We start from the raw sequence: 21688 nt of genomic DNA on the forward strand, positions 1-21688 counted from the left end.
CCCTTCCTCTCGCACCTCCCCACTCTTAGAGCAGAGGAATAGGGGATAAGTCAGTGGCATTGTTACATTCCTCTGACTCCTCTGTTGCTGTAATGGCGCTGAGTGGTTGCTTTAGCCAGTGTTGTATTGTGTTGCACTGCAACTCGTTCTGTTAATCATATCATACAAAACTCAGTGTAGAAGAGAAACCTAGGCACTCCTGAAATCCTACATATACATTCCACAGGTGCTCAGCTCATTTGTCAGAGCTCCTGTGTGTTCTGCAGTACTGTGTCTTGCTTTCCCTTCAGCTGCCTGCTCAGGTCAATTGACACAAGGTGCTTGTTTCCTCTCCAGAGGAATCCCCCTCTATATTATCTTGCATCTCCTGTATGAGAGGCATTTTTTCTTGCTTTGCTTCGTGTGTGGGGGGTGTCTAGAGGTTATAGAGAAGAATGTCATGTGTCTCCTTTCCTGCCTCCTGTGATGATAATCTTTATTGAAGAGGCTTTTAGTTGGTACAGTTGTGACCGTGCGGGACCAGTGGTTTCTTCTTGGAGATGAGGGTTGGATTAGGAGTTTATAGTTGTGCTTCCAGTTTCTGTTGAAGGGAGCCTGCTCAGAAAAGCCCTTCTGCTTTGCAGGAAACAGCTTTTCTCAGTAATACTTTGTTTTCTGATCCTGTCATGTTTTTTTCACTGCACATAATTTGGGACTGTTTACATAGACAGGAGATTGCCAAGTCTGGGCTGAAAATGATATTTTAGAAGCATGGAAAGAACTGGCAGGCAGCAGATACTACAAATCTTAAATGTACAGCATTTCTCAGCTCTCCTCAATGGAGAGGGAGCCAAACATTCCTTTGCTGCCTGGTGATACTGCAGCTCTATACCAATAACCCCTGTGAAACTTATACAGTTAAACCTATGCCTGCTGCCTTTGGTGAGCACACATTTGATAGGTTGCTTTGTTGGCTGTTTTTGGCTGTCTGTTGCTGTTTGTTTGGGGTTTTGAAAGACAAACACAATTTTTGTGCACAAATATGCAGCATGCTTAGCTAGTCAGAGAGTTACATTCCGCTCAGAAAAGGTGGAGGTTTGATTCATTATTTTTTCCCCACAGTTGGATGTGACCTTTGCAAGTTTTCTCTGCCACTGGAACAGAAATTGAGTTTTCTTTCATTTTTTTCCCCCCTCTCTCTTCTGAACTCTTGTGGAAGGGGTTTAAAATGAAATTGGAAGTTGATGCCATCAACAGCAGGAGAAGCAGAGCCAATCAACAGTGTGCATACCCAGCTCCTCAGCTGCTCTCTTGCTTCCTTGCCAGGCTTTGGGGAGCTTCAGGGTGTATCAGCTTGCAGCTTATTTCATTTTAAATGTTTTTTTCTTTCCCCCTGTTTATCCTCACTTGGTTAAGTAATTCTTCCCAGCCACCTAGTGCAGGGAGTGAAGGAGCACTAGGCTGACAATGGTCCTGGTGTCTGTGTCAGTACAGATGATAGTGTTCCTAGGGCTGAATTAATTGGAATTGTTTCCTGCCAGCATCCTTGGGGGCAAATCCAGAGCACACCCACTTCTAATCGTTCCCTTCCCATCCCCCATCCCTGCAGGCAATGGCTGGGAAGAAAGGGAGCTGGTTTGATGGGCACTGGAGCCGCTTCCCATTAGGGGGCAAAATTAAACAGCAAGATTTTGGCATGAAGTGTGCATTATTTGGATTGCTCAAAACAGTTCAACAGGGGAGGGAGACAGCCAGTTGTGATTCCCCCATTTCTTTATATGATGGGATCAGTTTTCAGAGGGGAGAATAGATAGGAGTGCCTGACATTGTGGCTGCAACATGTAAGCAGCAGCAGGACCTGTAGAACTTCAGTCTCTCTGGATGCTCAGAGATAGTGTAGGGGAGAAGGGAAGACCCATCTCAATGGCAGGAGCACTCTGTCCTGGTTTCCATAGTCTTTCATACAGACAAACATTAGGTATATTCAGTTTGTAAATGAGGACATCTACATTTAATTGTCTTACATGTAGCTGTTCCCACGCAGGTAAAGTGTGATCAGGGGATATTGAATTGCTGTTCAGGAGTCCAGTTACAGCTCCACACGTTTTGATGAGGTGATTTGAGCATGGTAGGACCTGAAGCACCTAGCTCATATGGGGGGCTCTACACTAGCAAAATTCTGCCCTTTGTCTGTGGTCTGCTTTGCTGGGTTTTGTGGGGGTTTTGTGGGCTGGTTGGGGAGTGTTTTGTTTTGTATAGGGCAACAATGCTTACAATTCTTCCACTAGAAGTCCCAACAATGCAACAGGGGCTGCCACCAAATCCTTGCAGCAGATTGTTCAAAGGCAGTGGTACTGCCAACCTTCCACTTGCTGTCCTGGCAAAGGAAGATGGACTTCTCATGTTCCTTGAACAGACTGGGCTAACAGGGCACACTGGTGGCAGTGGGAGAAGAGCAAAGGTATCAGCTCCTCCAAAGGCTTAGCAGAAGAAAGGCAGGAGGGTAGCTCATCTCCAGAGAACCTGATATTCACTTACCTCTGAAGACAAGCTGCTTCCTGTGTTCCCATTCAGAATTAGCTGCCTTTAATAATAGTAATCTTCCTCCAGAAAGACTTTTGCCTTGAAAAAAATCCTGTCATCTGTCCAGCTGATGTTAGAGAACATGCATGTTCTGGCTGAGGGCTGGTGTTGGTCAGATGAGAGGAGCTGAGTCAATATCCGTACCAGTGAAATTAATCCAGTAACATTCAGATGAGATGTTTTCCCCCTCGCTCCCCTTTGCATGCAGGCCATGTTGCACCACTGTACTGTACTTGGCACCTGAATAAACACTTGCAAATATTTATAATTCCCCACCTTCTCATAGGGGACTTGCTGAGATCTTTCCCACAACTCTCCCATGTACAAGAGTGGAATCCCTCCTCTTAATATAAACACGGAGGTAATGTGCCCCTTGTCGCAGCAGACATCTGTTATGTGTACAGTAGTTATTCTGTTCCTTGCAGATTAATCACTGTGCTCCACCTCATTTTGCACTGCCATCTGCAAATTGCAATACTTCCTTGAAGTGGGGGGAAACAGGTTCTTGTTCTTTGTGTTATTAACAACATCTAAATCACTCCCATATTCCTAACTGGCTCTGTGTGATTTGTTCAGTCTCTAGATGACAAATATTGGCTGCTAAAGACCCTTTCCTAAGTTGAGCTTTGCTAATTGCCCTGAATGAAGCTTGAATTGAACATTACTTAACTATTTCTGTAGAGGGCTCATCAAGGCAAACCCTTCTGTGCTTGTGTAAATTGATATTTAAAATCCCCTGACAAATGCAAGTCCTTTCAACAGTTGCTTTGCAGCTCTTGATGAATGTTTCTGTTTCATTCCTTAAGCTATGAATCCAGTCACTGCATCAAAAATAGCCATGGCTTAGATTTGCATTAGGACAAAGTACTCTTGAAATGCCTCTCCAGTCTTTGGGGAACCAGCATGCTTTCTATAAAATGAGGATCTTCCTCTCTTTCTTTTTTTTTTCCCCTGAATCAATATGATTTTATATAACGAGAGAGTTAAAAATATCCACCAAGGCACTGCCATAACCCACGCACAGGGGAGCAGTGCGCTGCAGGAATGTCTTCCAAACCAGTCTTTCTCTGCCTGAGGGAGCTGGGATTGCTTAGCCTGGAGAAGAGGAGGCTCAGGGGTGACCTCATTGCTCTCTACAACTACCTGAGGGGGGGTTGTAGACAGGTGGATGTTGGTCTCTTGTTCTGGTACTGGCTGCCTGGGAGAAGAGGACACAGTCTCAGGCTGTGCCAGGGGAGGTTTAGGCTGGATGCTAGGAGGAAGTTCTACACAGAGAGAGTGATTGCCCATTGGGATGGGCTGCCTGGGGAGGTGGTGGAGTCGCCATCATTGGAGGTGTTCAGGAGGAGACTTGATGGGGTGCTTGGTGCCATGGGTTAGTTGTTTAGGTGGGTTGGATTGGTGGTTGGGTTGGACATGATGATCTTGAAGGTCTCTTCCAACCTGGTCTGGTCTATTCTATTCTTTTTTATATTATTATTATTATTTATGCTTAAAGTAACCAATTCTTTTCCGGTGATGGAAACACTTGGGGTTCATTCTGGCACTGCTACCCTTCAAAGCCTTTGCTGTGAAGAACCTGGGGGAAGCTGGGGTCAGCCCTTTGTAACCATCTCCATCAGCAATTTTATTCTTTAGGACGGAAATCTGATGTTCCAAATACAATCCTAAATGGGTTTATTTTAGCTGCAGTAGCTCATAATGGTTATGGTGCACACTGGCAAAGCCCATGTCATTGCTTTGATCAGCTACCAGAATGAAGAATTCATCTGGTACTTTCATCTTTCCTCCTTCACCCGGCGGCAATGGTAGTGGAGGTGGTAGAGTCGCCGTCATTGGAGGTGTTTAGGAGAAGACTTGATAGGGTGCTTCTTGCATGGTTTGGTTGATTAGGTGGTGTTGGATGATGGGTTGGATGTGATGATTTTGAAGGTCTGGTCTGTTCTATTCTATTCTGTTCTAACCTTCCAAGGCATGGTGGTCTTGGGCTGCTTGGCTGTGAACAGGACACTGTTTATGACTGTTATTTCTTGGTGCTCTGAGAAGTGAGCTAACTCCTGAATTGCTTGAATCGTCCTACAAGGAGTGCTGCCTTGTGACTGAGTGCAGTGTACAGTCTCCTACCCTATGTTGGGATTTTAGTTTCCATACATAAATATGAGTGGCTCCTCAGTAAATATTTGAAAGCTAAGCTGAAAGATGTGCGCACTCCACCCAGCTTCTGGTATGCAACCAGACAATACGTTAGGCTGTTTTGGTGTTGAAGGGATGCCGGGAGGACAGTGCACCCATCCAACAGGAGTGAGGAAGGATTGAAAACAAAATCACAGCTACCCATGAAATCAAATAGCATGGGTGAGCTCTTTGCTCTGTTCTCACAGCCTAGCTTTCTTTGAAGTGGTGACTTCAGGGCAAAGCAGCTTAGCCTGGAAAGGAGAACTGGAATGTGATTTCCAGAATACACCTCTGGAGTGTTTATTGAAATGTGTATCATATAGGTACATTGCCTTTTTTTTGGTGTTTGGTTTTTCATGGTTTTTTTGTTTGATTTATTATTATTTTCAGAGGCTTTTGAGTGACAATTTTCACTTGCATTTGGTTTGTATTACAGCATGTACTTAGCAATCATTCTTGGAGAAGAGTTGTGCAAATATATATCCACTAATCCATTTGTGCTAATAGAAAGGGCTCTGCATGACTTTCTTGGGCGTGTTGAGTTTATGCCATGTACATCCACTTTGCTTTCCTCTTTCCAGCGTTGTCTGTGGTTTATCTTCATTAGTCTCAGGTTTTACAACTCATATGGCTTGAATTTTGTGCAAAATCTGGGACTGCATATGTTGGGAACTAGCCTGGAATTCAGAAGAAGCAGGGTTGCTTTTCTTCTGTACAACTTTGAGCCTTTGTGACTCCAGGCAAGCCCTTCACTGCCTCTGACTCCTCCTGTAGGTTTGTCTTGTTAGCCTCTGGGAGCAGGCTCTTCAGAGACTCTGGGTTTGTGCCCACATGGCCACTTGAGAAATCTACCTGTGAGTGTCCAGGTGCCATCACGGTTCCCAAAGTGTGCAAGCCCTGGGAGAAAAGTTTTCATCAGAAATACAAGGATATATTTTCAGTGCTTTGTCATGACCTGCTGAGTCCATCTATAGGATTATTTTGTGGCCATAAATGTTTCTGCAGCTACACAGAGGGAAAAATCCTCTTTCCTGGAGAGAGGTCCCACATAGACTTTAGTTCTTTGGGAGCATTTGTATGCTCCCTTCCCTCCAGGGCTCTCATTTGCTGTCTGTGCTAATGCTTATTTGCAAATCTGAATCTTGCTGTGTAGATGTAGAGACTCTGACTCCTCCTTACAGATAGAGGAAAATACAGACAGCATATTCTGCCTTGGGATCTGCAGAGTGCCAGGTTTGGATCAGACAGCACTATTCCCAGTAGCTGGATCTGCTGGATGTTCGATTATGAGTTCATGCTGCCCACTTCTTGAATCAACTCTGCAAGTGGTAGGTAATCCTGTGGATTACACTCCTGATATCATTAGGCTGTTTAGCTCCACACTCTTAACCTCTGGTGTGATGAAAGAGTAGATGATGTTGGCTGCTCCTGCTTATGCTTATGAAATTATGCATCTGCTGTTTAGGCAAAGTTTTTGGGTTGCTTGGATGCTCATCAGCTGAGAAAGCTTCCTTGAATGTGCAGTGGTTTGTAAACACAGGCTGGATGATGCATTCAGTTCAAACTTAATCCCAGCCTTGTGGCTTATCCTTGAAAGGCTTTCTTCCATCTAGCAGCACCACCAACCTCTCATCTACACTGAAGCTGGGCCAGCTGTCTGCCTTCCAGGTACTCATCTTCTGAAGTGCTGAAACATCTTATGGGTTTCACTGCCTTCTGTGTCATGGGAAGCCCAGTAAAGCAAATGACAGAAGCAAAGATTGCCTTGCTTGCATTTCCAGGCACTGCAGTGAGACAAGTTCATGGAATAAAACTCCACCCAGGCCTGTTACAGTTTAATATGTTGATTCAACTGTTGGCTCAGGAAGTCCCAGATTGTTTGGTGCCAGGAACTGGTAGAATATAGAAGAAATACTTGCCCTTGTTTCTTAACCTGTTCCAAAATATTCACTGCTTTGAAATCAGCTTCTGAGTTAAATGGATCTTCAGTGTGGTCCTGTAGGGCTGGACTTCTCTTCTTTAGTGCTTCCCATATATTTGAAAGCAATGTGTGGTCTCCACAGAAAGTTGGCAAGGGACCCAGATCACAAGCCTGACAAAATGTATGCATCATGTGACATTTTACATGAGTGTTTCAGTAATCTCCAGTGGACCAAAGGAGTAATCTGGACTGAGCAGAGGCAGCCAGCCAGCAGGGCTGGCTGAGGAGCGTAGGAGAGAGACTTTAAACACATAAGTTGACAAGTCTCATCAATGTTCGTACTTAGATCACAGGTTTCTGGATGGCTATGTAGAAATAGGACAGAGAAATTGTGAACTGAGCTAGATAGATTGTCAAGAGGCACTTGAGTCAGCAGAGAAATCTGACTGTAGAATACATGAGGCAACTGGGGAGGGAGGGAGGGAGGGATGTCTCTCTAAATCCAGGGTCCCAGGACCTAGAGCAAGGGAAGCCATGATAGGACCTCTTGCAGAGTGGAGCTGAAGCAGCCAGGCAGGAGCTTCCTTAAGCATGGTGAAGATTTTCTTCATGATTCACTGATTTCTGTGTCTAAGGCCCCTTTAAATCCTGCAAAGTAGAGAATCCTGATAGCAATATTTGTAAATTTGTCATTAAGCCTGGGTTGAAGTGGATGAAGCTGGTGCTGGTAAGATTAAGCTGCAGTGTTCCCATGGAAAGTGCAGATCAGAGTAAAGTCTGCTTCCACTAAATCAGGAAAATGTGGGCTTAGTTCTGACATATGTTTCTCCTTCCTTCAAGAGGGGAAGTAGTGGGAGGACTCCAGACCATCACAAAGTAAGAGTCTTGCACTGAGAAGAGGTGCCACTAGCACCTTGCATCTGCTACCACTTCTTGACTCCTGTGTGCTGTGCCATGCCTTGAATTACAACACATGTAACAAACAGTGGGTAAATCTCTTTTTCTTGGTCCCTTCCTGCGTGCACTAAGGGGCAGGATGGTATCCCTAACCAGGGGCAGGATGGTATCCCTAACCAGGGGCAGGATGGTATCCCTAACCAGGGGCAGGATGGTATCCCTAACCAGGGGCAGGATGGTATCCCTAACCAAGGGCAGGCTAAAAAGAGAAATGTGCTAAAATAAAGTGAGCTGGTCAGAGAAGAATGGTAACAAAGCCAAGAGAATTAGTTTGGCTAACTATAGAGGAAAAGCAACACTAACATAAGGTTTCATTCTGCTCTTTGGCTCTGAGGCAGAGATTGATTCTGCTTCACTTATGCCATCTGAGGACCTGTAGGCCACACTGATCGACCAGCAATGATTCATTGTTGTCAGAGTGGATCAGATCCACAGTTAATTAATAAATAGAACAATTTGGTGGTGTTGTCCTATTCATTAGTGTTTAATTACTGGTCTTGTCTAAGTTAAACAAACAAAAACCCCCAATGCAGATATTAAGCTTGGCAACAGCTTTTGTGGTGTACACTCCAAACTACAGCTTGTGCTTAGTTATAGCACTTGGTAATACATAGTTATGATAACAGGGACCATGGCACTTCTGGCACATGCTGGGTAGTCCAGTTGAGTGCATGGACATGAATTGTTGAGTAAGTCACCACTAAATGTGGTGGCAGTCCGTGGCAGAGCCTGCCTCTGAACGCTCTCTGTGTGTAGCTGACATCACTCAAGTATTGGCAGCTCCACTGTATCACAGTTTCAGTGGATTTCCTGCCTTCTAAATTCCAAGTGGGCCACATCAGCCTCTCCAGAGACATTAATTTTACATCTGCTTCCCCCTTCCTCACCTTGGAGCTAATGATTTTTTTAATTATCACTAAATACATTATCTTTACAAAGTGTTATGAATAACGGCCATGAAATCCAGTGGGTGACTGGTTTGAACCTCAGCTGTCTGTCTCCTTTCTGCATCACTGGGGGCAACTCTATGCTTTGTCATACAGGATCCCTTCTGCCCCTTCCCTCTTCTTCCATACACCTCTGTCCTCTCCTTCAGACCATTGCAAGATTTCAAACAGCAGTGTGTTAGCTCTTCAAAGTTCTTGAAAGCAGCTATTTCCCACCACCACAGGAGCAAATTACTGGTGAAGTTTCTCCTCAGAAAGGAACTGTTCCTTTATTTTCCCACTGCAACTTGTTCTTCCTTGCTAAGCACTGTTGCAGATATCACTCCCTCCTTTCAACTTCCTTTGCCCCCCACCCCTGAGAGTTGTGAATTTCAGTCAGGCTGCTTTACTTGTCATTTGAAAGGAACCTATCCTGTCAGCAGCACTCTTGCTCTTGTGCTTTTCTAATGTAATTAAAATAATCTAATTTGCCCACTCAGAAGGGTTTTACAAATGATCTTTGACAAAGTGGAAGGGCCATGACAGAGCAAACAAATTCTGTTTTGAGGTCCCCCTCTCATACCAACATGTAGTTTCTGCAATACTCATCTCAGAGCTTTAAATTAATCTGGCTTTGTATGCTTCAGTTGAACTTCAGGGCCAACATCTCCCTTCAAGCATTGCTAGGCACAGATGGACTTCAAATGCCAGTAACTAATATAGGAAGTGAATGTTTGGCATTTTTTAACAGAAAGAAAGGAGTCATAAAAATATCAAATGCAAACCCTTCTCCCTTCAGCCCTGAGCTGAACTGTGAGCTTCCTACAAATGTGTCTACCTCTGAGATTTCTGGACTGATCTTAAAATAGGAAAGGAATAGGGTGAGCAATTGGAAGAGGAATTGTCAAACTCTTCAGAAATTACTGACCAAATCATTTCCTCCCTATAATTATGCTTTTTCACCTGGGGATAGTTTTGTGTTCGACTTTCTTTGTTCTAGGCACAAAACATGGTGCTGGAATCCTACTGGCCCTAAATTGTGTAAGTATTTGAGCCTCTGACAGCCAGAGGAGGAAAGCAGATGCCATTTGTGGTCCATTTAGACTTGCTTACTGGAAAACTCAGTCTTGCTGCCTGGCCCCTGGGCAGTGATGGCATAACAGCTCAACACCACAGGGTGTGAAAGCACACCCATGTTGCCAAGGCTGGTGTCTTCTATTTTGGATCCTGTTAAAGCTGATAAGGTTTAACTAGGAAGCCACAGTACAAGTGCCTGGGGCATGCTGGGGGTGGCTTTTGAAAATAGATGTCCACAGCTGAAACACAGTGATGCCCTCTTTCAAATCTCCTTATGGGGCCAATCCATGCCCATGACAGGCATTCTGCCTTCAGTCAGGGAACAGGTAGAGGCAGGGGGTACCAGAGTGATGAGAGCTTCAACTGCAGAAAGTGAGGGTGGGTGAAGGTCACTGGGCATCTGATAAAGAGCAGGTTTCTTAGTTCCTCATTCAGGGGCTTGCTGAGGGCGTAGGACTTTGACACCATGCTGCAGGGACTGCCAGGAAAAGCACTTGAAGAAGCCACTTTTCTTCAGGTGTTGCCAGAACGGATGAGGAAAAAACCACTAGCAGATGCCTGGGAGAGGAACAGTGAGAATCCACTTCCTCTTAATCAAATGGTCTGTGTGTGTGCATTCCATGAGACTGGCACTCCTCCGCAGAGCAGTCTCTTACATGAAGAGTTGAACACCTGCTGGTGCACTCAGCACTTCCACACTGAGAAGCATGCTAGAAGTGCTGAATCATTTTCTTCATAACTTCTGAGGCAGATGATTTTTTTTTTCAGTAAAATAGGTGGTATAAAATCATCAAAATTGTAATAATTGGCAAGCTGCAGAAAAAAACTATTTGGGTTTTACAGCTCCAAAGTGTAGGCAATAAAGCTGTGATGTATAGACTGACACAGCAGCCCAGCTATAGGCAACTCCAGATATTGCTTTGCTGGGCATTAAAATAAGTGTCCAACTACCAGGCCAATTCTAGCATGCAGCTGTGTGGCCCGTGGAAGCCAGACAGGCAGACAGGATGCCTTCTGACTGGAGCAGACCCACAGACTACTGCAGCCTGGGAATCCTGCTCTTTCACCTGTTGTCTCCATGGGCATGTTAGCAAAGCTCTCTCTCCTCTGCCTCAGCTTCCCCCCAGATGTCATCGTGTCTCAAAAAGGGAGTTATCCAAGGTTCTGGTCATGTGGCAGCTGCTGCTGCTGCTGTTTGTCACTCCTGGGGAATGCAAACCCATCTTGGTGAACGTCACTCTCTTATTCTCAGAACACAGATTTCAGCAGCTGCCTGGCCATTTGAGCACAATGAAAGAAAGGATTGCCTTTATTCCTCCTTCTCCCCACCCCCATAACATCCTATTATGAAGGGGAGGAGTGGTTCCCATCTTAGAGATATTTGCTGCTATGTTAAAATTGTGATGAGGGCAATGGTTGTGTTGAACTGTTTTAGGTGAGCAAATTCCTCAGGTGATCCTGATACCTTCCTGAAAACATCAGTCTGTGTGAAAGATAACCACCTCCTGACCTTTCTTGCAGGTCTGTGCTTTCATTTGTCTGCCTACTTGAGTTCAGGGTCCTGTAAATAGAAGTAAGGTGCTGCTGCTCACTGTAACTGTGCATATACATAAAATACTCAATGGTTCAATGAGACTTAACTAAACTTGGGGACAGTGCTGTATTTTATTGTCTTATGGCAGGCAGGCTTGGTGGGCCCTGCTCAGGAGAAAGGAAGCTCCTTAGCTGCAGCACTGGTGTCAGTGAGTCACTCCACTCTTCAAAGTAGGTTGTCCTTGCTCTCTGTTCAGAGGGATTTCTGGCCCTCAGCTCCCCTCTATAATGAGGGGCTGAGAGTGTTTTCAACATATGCTTGCACCTTGGCTCTTAGCCAAGTACAACACAAGCATCTTCACTTCAAGGTGCCAGCTAGGCTTGCTAAATTTTGGAGTCCCAACCTGAACTTCACTGCCTTCAGCAACCTCTTAATCATATCTTGATTTGGATGTTTTCTTAGAGAAGGTATTTCAAAAGATAAAACCGATCTGGCAGCAAAAGGAAAACACCAGAGAGGAGTAAGCACCTGGAAAAAGATTTCTAACCCATCCTGACTCACCTGTTGTTTTAGAGGAGAAAAAAACCTCTTGGCTGCACTGGGACCCTGCAGCTATGTGTGTTGGGGGCCTGGCTGTATAATCTGTGGAACACAATTATTCTATCATTATGTCACTAATTGTGTGCTACCACTTTCTTCTCAAGAACAGAGTGAAGTGATTTATCACTTAACAGTTTTACAGGAGCTAGACTGTTAACTGAAAATGAGCACTTGCAATGCAGCTCCTAATAACTGCTATTGTTCAGGGCATGCTATCAAGCTGCCTGAATGCCTTGCTGGAAGGTGTAGCCTAGCAGAAATATTCCAGACTGAAAATCTAAGCAGTAAGGTGCTTTTCCAATCATGCCTGTAGGCATATAAAAAACTAATGGAAGGGAGGTTGGGAGAAGGGTTAAGAGCAGAGGAAAGTCTAGGTCATGCCCATGAGGAATTTGAATGGAATGCAAGTAGCAGAAAATCTGGATTTTGGAATGGAAGACACATTTGTAGTGAAAAGCAGAGGAACTGGACTTTGGGACAGGCTATAGCCCTTTCTTTTTCAGTACTGGGGAAGATGTGGTAGTCAGGGATTAGACAGGATATTTTCTCTCAACGTGTGGATGTGTTTTATCTGGGTGCTACCAAAGCTGTGTTTGCTTTGCCTTGGCTGGAACAGAAAGGAGCAACTGCACTGAATAATTCAGAGAACACGTGGTGTTAGTAGCTTTGTCCTTCCAAATGTCAGGAGGTGGGACAGTATGGCATTTTACAGGGTGGGGGGCAAAAAAATGAGGGGAAATATCTCCTGTTTAATTACATGGAAACTTGAAGTATGGGTTGAGCTTTTTATTTTTGTCCCCAAACCCCAGAATATTCACCTAATGTTGCATAGCACTAGTTACATGCTGGGAGGTTTGACTGTGCACAGCTTGAATAGAATAGAATAAACCAGGTTAGAAGAGACCTTCAAGATCATTGTGTCCAACCTATCAACTAATCCAACACCACCTAATCAACTAACCCATGCAGCCAAGCTTGCCTTGGGAGTATTTTAACTTCTGAAATACAAGCTGTGGTATGAAAAGAGCAATTCTTCTTTCAACTGTAGGTATTAAAAGATGAAACACATCCTATAATCTTCGCTCATTTTAGTTTTATTGTAATGGTTCATTCAGCTGTTGGAGCTGAATGTTTACTGCTCTTGGCTTAGATTTTTACTGCTTGTGAAGCTGAGTCTACAGGCTTATCATTTCAGAAATAACATGACCTAGGCTATGAGATCACCATAAAAGATTCTTCATTAACCATCACCCAAGATGTATAAAATTATTTTCTTTCAAGGAATTTTCCCCTCATTTGTCCCTGGAGAAATTTTCAAGCCATTTGGTTCTGATAGTATGTAAAATACATGCAATACTCATTTTGCTGGATAGAAAGAGCAGCAGATGAAATGGCATATGCTTTTGAGGGGAAAATACTTGAATTTGGAAAGCATATTAAAGTGAGTGTATTTCAAAGATGAAATCACAGTGTGTGTGTTATTACATGTGTAATTTAAGTTCTCTGCAAAATATGGCATCAGACACGTTATCTGACTCAGACTGCATGAGTTGTTTTGGCATGTTCAGCATTTACCTAATAGACTGAACTCAATAGATAAGAATAACTTATTCAGCATGTCCTGACAAACTAGGCTGTAAGGGAGAGAAACAGAAGAAAAATTAGAGCAGTGGAAATGTTTAAAGTGAAGGAACAGGAACCTGGAATAGGAGAAGTGAAAGAGAATATGTGAATATAAACCAGAGTTTGGTATTCATCTTTTATTGCTCCAGTTAGGTCACTTCTGCTTCTCTCAATCTGTAGCAAGGTCTCTGTTTTCATTAGGAGACTGAGTTTACAACTATTGATAGGCTGAATACATATCCTGAGAGTTATTTCAAGTGTGATGGAGCTGTTGACTTTGGGCTCTTACTTGTGAGAATTGCAGAGGCTGAGGAACACCTTCCATTACTAAGGAAGCCTGTGAAGCTCTGCTGATAGGAGGACAGCAGATGATCTTCTGCTAAGCAGGGAATTTGATTTCACTTACTGCTCAGAATACTAAGAGAAGTGCAATCTTTTTCAGACTTCTGGTTAGGTGTACCACATCAATTCATAGGATTTTCTAGGAGTGCTGTTTCTCAATGTTATCCTGATAACAAGCAAAACTTCCTTGTCTCCTGCAGTGCTCCCTGCTGCAGTACAGTTTTCTCCATTCATAATCTTCACTGTTTAATCTGCTTTACTATTTGATTTTACTGTATGCTGTTCTATGAACCCTACAGCTACAAACCAAAGTACCTATCCAAGCTGAAAGCCAGGGGAAGGGAAATAATCTAAGCATATAGGCTGATGCTCCTGCTTTTTGGTTCTGTATTTCTCAACCTGGAAAATGGATATACTACTTCTTACTGAGGTACATGGCAAGTGGGGGTTTTTCTGTTCTCACTAATGGCCTCTCTTCTCACACCCCTCAAGTGACAGAATCACAGTAGCTCTGGCTGGTAGAGACCTCAAAGATCATCCAGTTCAACCTTTGCCCCAGCCAATGTACCAGCAATACTCTGATAACTAAAGTGATCTACCCAGCATGCAGCAACACAGTATCAGGACAAAAGAAGTACTCCTCCTGAGGGGACAACAATAGGAAGTTCCTAAGATGCTACTTGCTTCAGTGTCAGAGTGTTGAGATATGACAGGAGAGCATTTCAGCTTTGTGAAGTGAAGATGAGCTCCGAGGGCACACAATCAAACCAGTAAGCCTATAAAGAGCAAAGATTATTGGAAAGAACAAAAGATGTTGGTCTTCACAATGATTTTTAATAAATCAAGCCAAAACAACCTCTTCAATCCACATTAATAATTAGCTTTGGCCACAGTGTGAGAGCCCAAATCAATTTCCTCTTTTTAAAACCGAACTAAAAGCAGATCTGTGTTTGGCCATCAGAAAGGAAATGCAGAACCCTGCTGAACAGCTCAAAAATGGAACGGTGTGGCTGCTCTAATGCAAAACTTGTTTCCCTTTCACAATACAACACTTCCCCTCCCCCCCCCCCAACTCCCCTTTCTGTTAAGGGGATTGCAAGCATCGAAAAAGCTGAAAAAAATGAGAGGATGGAGTGAATGTTCTGCCTGACCCCGAGCGTTTTTTATAGCTGTTTCAATAACCGAGCTAAAATAACGCTTGTTAACGTGATTCCAAGTACAAGGGACCTTAACACATCCCAGGGGATGCTGTAACACCTTTGTCAGATTCACTTGAAAGTCAAATTGGCTGCAAACATGCTCATTCTATGAAAAAAGGGAAATATTTCAGCATTTCCATCCTAATTTTGGAAGAAAACAAATGTTGAAATATTAGAATTTCCCCCAGGATGCAAATTCTGATCTTTTGCTCAGCTCCAGTTTCCAATAACTGTTACACTTTAATTTTGTAATATTTAACTTAATGCTTCCCATGTGAGTATCCTAACACTAGTGGGTATAACTTTAGTCACCTCACAGATTAGGCATGCAAAGAAAAACAGTTGGTGTGTGCAGAGAGGCAGACCTCTCCCTTCGCGAGTGCCTTCCTCTTGTTCCCCCTGCTGATGACATGTCAGTTTATTACAGACTTGATGAATGGAGTTTCCTTTCTCAGGAAACAGTAGCCAGGCCTATGGAAGCATTTCTGTAACAGCATACATTCCCTCAGTGGAAGTTCCCTTATTCCCCCTTCCCTTGGCTGTGTTGGGCCGTGGTCAGGGAGAGCCTGGTGTAAACCGGTGAAGCGCGGGTGCTGGGACGTTTGTGGGAAATTAACCTTAGCAATCTCAGTCTTAACAGTTGTGAAGCCACAATCAACCCCTGTTTGCACCTCTGTGGAGTGTTGAGTGGGATATCTTCTGTGCTGTTAATCCCTACCTGCTAGGAAGTCTGGTGTAGCTTTTCCTGCCTGGGTAAGGTGAGCTTGCATGCCCATGCACTGAGACCTATTCCATTCCACACATCATGCAAAATCTCTCTTTGGGGCATGAAGTGGCTCCCTACCAAGCTGGGTCTCAACTGGAGCAGGTCTTTGGTTGCTTCCAGTACTGGGTACACATGATCATAATTCATTTATCAAATATGACTCTTGAAATACTAAGAACTCCTTCATATATTGAAAGTTTGTCTTTTGCTTCTGTGTTCTAAGACACAAATGCAGCTGAGTTGGCCTCTAGTACAATTCTGGGTGAAAATCCAAGCCTTCCACATGCTGCCTGTGTTGGTATTTTTCAGGGAAAAAAGAAATGTGGAAGCATAGGATTGATGAATGGAAAAGATTTTTGTTCAAAATGACTTGATATGAGTCAGTTTTATGTGTCCTTCTGATAGCATCTGGAAAAAAACCATGTATTTTGGATCTGTTCAGATGTTAAAATTGCACAAATTCATAAGAGATTAAAAAAAACCCAAACCCAGACGTTTTTATCCAAGTGTTCTTGTAACAGCTGAATCCTTCATCCCTCTGTTCCCCAATATATGACATGTAGCAACATCACAGGCTATTCATGAAGCTGTCAGTAGAAGTCTCTTGAGGTTTCTTGTGTGATGTCAAGATGACAGGGGGAATATTTGTGCAACTTTAGCCACTATGGGTAGGACAATTAAAGCTTGTTTGACATTATGTTTAGTTTGGAACACAACAACCATAGCGAGGAAGTGATGGGCTAATGCCTCTAGAACCTGACCTGGCTCCGTTCAGCCTGTTAGGAAGAACCATTACATCCCATTAATGAGTATGGCAATGTGAGCTGAAATTCCTAAGTCTTTAGCTTTGCTAAAGATTTGTTGAAGGCTATAATGAGGAAAAAAGTCTTTTCCTTCTTTCTTTCTTTTTTCTTGTTTAAATCTGTGAAATAAGGAGAGGAAGCTTCATGAATACAAGCAAACACCATAGCTGTGATAACACAGGACACCGAAAAAATTCTTTGTTCCTTCCTGAGCTACTGAAGGCTGGATGAATATGTCCTATATGTCTTGCCAAATCTATCTAACCTCTTCTCAGGAAACAGAGTGATGGAGACCTTTGAGCTTTCCTGGGTAATCTTTCACAAGTGCTTCACAGTACCTGCCATGTACCTGGACCTTGTTTGCTTTGGTTTTTAAACCCTTTGCTTCTGTTTCTGTGTATGAAGAGCTTGGTGAACAGGTTTGGGGTTTTTTGTTTGCTTGTTTGTTTTGTTGGGTTGTTTTTTTTAAGATACTTTTGTTGATTGATTAGTTAAAACATTGCTTCTGCTAATTATGGCTGTCACCCATCCATCTGCTCTGTCAGTTTGAACAAGCTCAGGTAAAACAATTTGTCTTAAATCTTTGTGTTTTGCTTCCTCTGATTTAGCAGTGCAGGCTTCAGAACTGTTTTTGTTTTTTTATTTAGTTTTGTATTGGTAAAATAAGTTTTTATGATCAATGATCTGTTTTCTTGGGAGGTTATGTCTGATAATTGACCAATCCGGTAGAAAAGTATTGGCAATCGTGGCCCACATTCCGAATTCCCTCTCTTCTTTACAGCTGAGTGCTTCATTCAGGCACTTGGCATTCTATGCCCACTAGTGAAATACTGTGGGTTTGAGGAGAGTAGTTCTGAGAGGGCCTCACTCCTGGATAGCATTGAGGCTCAGGAATTCAATATTGACCCAGTCAGTAGGAGTGTGCTGAACTGCTTTGTGATTGTGAGCAAAAATTCCATCTGATGCCTCTCCGTGGTAAGAATGATGATAACCTTCAGAATAAAAATATTGCTGCATTAAAAAACCTGTCCCCATTCAATGGATTGGATCTGTGATCTTTGCTCTGGCCCTTTAGATGCCTTCTACAACTCAGTAAAGAATTTAGCTGAATTTTACTGAAAGTAGGAGCTGGCTTGTTTGCAGTATCACTCTTGAGGAGGCACACACCAGGGGCAAACAAACAGGGCTGTAGGGATTGATTCAGGGATTCCTCCAGACATGCCACTGCTTTTTTTGCTGAGATAAAAACCAAGAGATTACAGACCAGCAGTAAACCCTCCTAAGGTGAGGCACATGATCTAATGACTCTTTGTTTTACAAGCCCAGGATGTGTTTGGGAAGGGAAGCTGTTAAGACAGCTGGGATTTGGTGATATATTGTCTTTGGTGCTTGTATGGTGCTCTTTTCTATCCCCTCAGTCCCATTGGAAGGGCTGTGCTATGAACTCATTAAAGGACCAGATGTACTTAAACCCCTTTGCAAATGGTTTTGTTGTTGCTTAAAAGCTGGCTTTCTTCTGGGGCCCCTAAGCAACAGTTTGTCCCAGCTTGAAAGGCTCAGGGAAGATGTGGCTGAGTGGTTGTGAACTAAGTGAACTGCTGGGAAAAGGAGAATGTGGAAGTGAAACTGTAGGGCTTCCTAAATGATGAGGTTACCTGAGGTAGGGAAATACAGAGATGAAAGGGGATGAGAAAACGTGGCTGACTGCCTGTGGAGCTCTTGCTGAAGAATGTGAAGAGTGTGGCCCAGAAAGCTAATGGCATCCTGGCCTGTGTCAGGAATAGTGTGGCCAGCAGGAGCAGGGAAGTCATTCTGCCCCTGTACGCAGCACTGGTGAGGCCACACCTTGAGTACTGTGTCCTGTTCTGAGCACCTCAATTCAAGGAAGATGTTGAGAAATTCAAACATGTCCAGAGAAGGGCAGCAAAGCTGGTGAGGGGTTTGAAGCACAAACCCCTGGTGAGGAGTGGCTGAGGGAGCCTGGAGAGGAGGATGCTCAAAGGAGACCTTGTTGCTGTCTACAACTACCTGAAGGGAGGTTGTAGCCAGGTGGGGGTTGGTCTCTTCTCCTAGACAACCAGCAACAGAGCAAGAGGACACAGTCTCAAGCTGTGCAGGGGGAAGTTTAGGTTTGATCTTCAAAAGAACTTCTTAATAGAAGAGTGATTGCCCATTGGAATGGGCTGCCCAGGTTGGTGCTGGGGCTGATGTCCCTGGAGGTGTTTAAGAAAAGCCTGTATGAGGCATGGAGTGCCATGGTGTGGTTGATTAGTTAGGGTTGGGTGATCAGATGGACTTGATCTTGGAGGTCTCTTCCAGCCGGGTTGATTCTGTGATTCTGTAATGATTGATGCTTGGTGCTGCTGGTGCTGCTGCAGAGGGAAGACCCAAGGGGACTGTGCACTGTTGGGGGAGTAGCCATTGGTGAGTGTCTTTGGTAGGACAGCAGGATATACAGGTTCAGCCTACAGGATCTTCCTGGCTTCAGCTTGCTTCTCCCTATTGTACCAGGAGGACTTTTCTGATGGCCTGTTCCCCAGCTATGCCAGCACTGCTGGATGTGGCAGGGTGTAGGAAGGAGTGGCATGAGAGGAGACCAAGGGAAGAGACTGTTACTGGAGGAAGGAAACTCTTGCTTTGGTGTTGGTGGGCAGGAAAGTGAGTTTCCGTGGTGGATGCAGCACATTTGTTACCTCTTTGTAATTTGGAATTTATTCACAAAAGGGCCATGGAATAAGAAATCCAGACCAGACGTCTCAACAGTTCAAAAAAACTCTCTTCTAAATCTAACTGAACATGCAGATTAGATGAATACTCACTTCCCTGTTCCTTCTCTCTGAGCAATTTATAACAGCCAAATAAAAGCACATTTTAATCATGATTATCACATCCACTCTTGTTAGGCTTTTGGACAAATGCTTTCAGCTAGTGCAATATCCTTCAGACTGATACTGTTTATAATAATAAATCCTTACCAAAAATGATGCTTACCCTAAGCATGCAGTCTGCCTGCCCATCTCTGAGAAGAATTAGCAAATAGACCAGATGGCTAAAAGATAAATGATGATTCAGTAGTGCTGAGACACAAATCAAATACATTAATAACCATGCTTCAGTCTTCTCCAAGAGCAAAAGGAATGTATGCTGGTCTAATCATCTGTTCTGATAATGATTTTCAGTCCAGGCACTGATTCTCTTAAGCATATGGTATATCTGGCTTTTCTTCCCAGCAGCAGTCCCTACTGGAGGGACTGTGTTGCTGTCACAGTACAAAACCAGACACCCAAGATTGAGTAGCTTCAGAAAAGCTTGTTTGGAGACAGCTGCTGATAAGCAGTCAATCATGTTCATGGTTTTAGTTCTTTGTGGAGTGGATACTCTTTATTTTACTCAAAAATACGTGTTTGAGTGTAGAGAGTTCTGGTGATGATTACTTGGGGTGAAGGTGTACTCAGTTTCTGTAAGCAGAGGTATATGTACCTTCAAAAATATCCTCTGCCTCATGACTCTTCACCTATGAGTTACTGAAGGCTGTCTGTGAACAGCCAGCTAAACCATCCTGCTTTTTAGGGAAGATCACAGGAACTTCCCCTCTCCCCCACCCCCCTTCACCATTAAGAGTAAAGTAGTTAATTTAGTTTAGTCTTAGGTCTTTTACTGAAGTTTTGCCTGATGATAATTTGCCTCTCTTTCAATCTGGAGAATGAGAAACTGCTGTTATTTTGATACAAGCAAGCTTTACTTGATTATTTTTTTTTCTCCAGAATTGTTTGCAGCTTGAGTGTTTGTGCAGGGCCTGAGGAAAAGGGCTGAGCAAGTAAGGAGAACACAGGGCAACACTTTGGGTTCCTTGGGAGCAAGTTAGTCACAGTTACAGTTAAATATGCAATGACATTTGCAAAGATGTACAGCACAGATGAGTTGAACTGAACTCATCCTCAGTGGACCTGTTCTACATGAGATGTAAATACTCAAAGGGAATAAGATAACTTTTTTTTTGTCTTTTCTTTCTCCCTATGGTGTTCCTCAATACTTTTTGCTCTGCTATTCTCCAGCATACTATGGGCCTGATCCTGATAATCCTAGAATCAAAGAGTCACAGAATGGCTTAGGTTGGAAGGGACCTTAGACATCCTGTACTCCAACCTCCCCACCATGGACAGGGGCACCTCTCACCTAGACTTGTCTGCTCAAGGCCTCATTCAACCTGGCCTTAAACACCCTCAGAGAAGAGGTATCCACAACTACTCTATTCCAGAGTTCCACCACCCTTGTAATGACAAACTTCTTCCTAAGATTCAGTCTGAACCTACTCTCCCTCAGCTTTAAAACATTTCCCCTTGTCCTATTGCTGGACTTTCCTTATGGAAAGACCATCTCTAGCCTTCCCACAGGATCTCCTCAGGTAATGGAAGGCAGCTATAACGTCTCCCTAGAGTCATCTCTAGGCTGAACCACCCCAGCTTCCTCAGCCTATCCCCATATCAGAGGTGTTCCAGCCCTTGGATCATCTTTGTGGCCCTCCTCTGGACTCACTCCAACAGCTCTGTGTCCTTGTAATGGATGGCAGTATCTGAAGTGGGCTCTCACAAGAGCAAAAGGGAAGAATCACCTGCTGACCACACTCTTCTTGATGCAGCACAGGGTTTACCTTCTGGGCTGCATGAAAATACTTCCTGCTCATGTTGAGCTTCTCATCAATCGATACACCCAAGAGCCTTTCTTCAGAGCTACTCCCAAACAGCTCTGCACCCAACCTGTATTTGTGCCTGGGGCTGTCCTAACCCAGATGCAGGACCTTGCACACTGACTTGCTGAACTTCGTGCAGTTGTTACTGGCCCACTGCTCAAGCCTGTTGAGACCCTTTTGGATAGCATTCCTTCCCTCAAGTGAGTCCACTGCACCACACAGCTTGGTGTCATGGGCAAACATCCTTCTGTCCATGTCGCTGGCAATGATGTTGAACAGCACTGAACCCAGCACAGACCCCTGAGGAACTCTTCTTGTCAGTGGTCACCACCTGGAAGAAGAAAGTGAAGGCTCTGCTCGTGGGAAGTTGATGATTATACTCTCTCAGTAAAACAAGGAACTTGAAATGCAAATTTAGATAATATATGGCAATATGAAGTGATGTTGTGATGCAAAAGCAGCATAATGAGGCCTCATTACAAATGAAAATCAGACTCTGTGTGTTTATATGGA

The 21688-nt window shown here is 43.8% G+C and overlaps 1 protein-coding gene across 1 annotated transcript in view; it reads left to right on the forward strand.

The window, feature by feature from the left end:
• The first annotated feature begins 6052 nt into the window (after positions 1–6052).
• The window catches only part of MID1 (midline 1), a 276661-nt gene continuing 261025 nt past the window's right edge, over positions 6053–21688 (forward strand). Inside the window, exon 1 of the mRNA XM_068163147.1 lies at positions 6053–6069. The gene's annotated coding sequence lies outside the window, so the exon portion shown is untranslated. The remainder of the gene's footprint in view (positions 6070–21688) is intronic.

This window comes from Melanerpes formicivorus, unplaced genomic scaffold (assembly GCF_026170545.1).
Source record: "Melanerpes formicivorus ecotype bairdi unplaced genomic scaffold, bMelFor1.0.p_v2 SCAF_70, whole genome shotgun sequence".
NCBI lineage: Eukaryota > Metazoa > Chordata > Aves > Piciformes > Picidae > Melanerpes > Melanerpes formicivorus.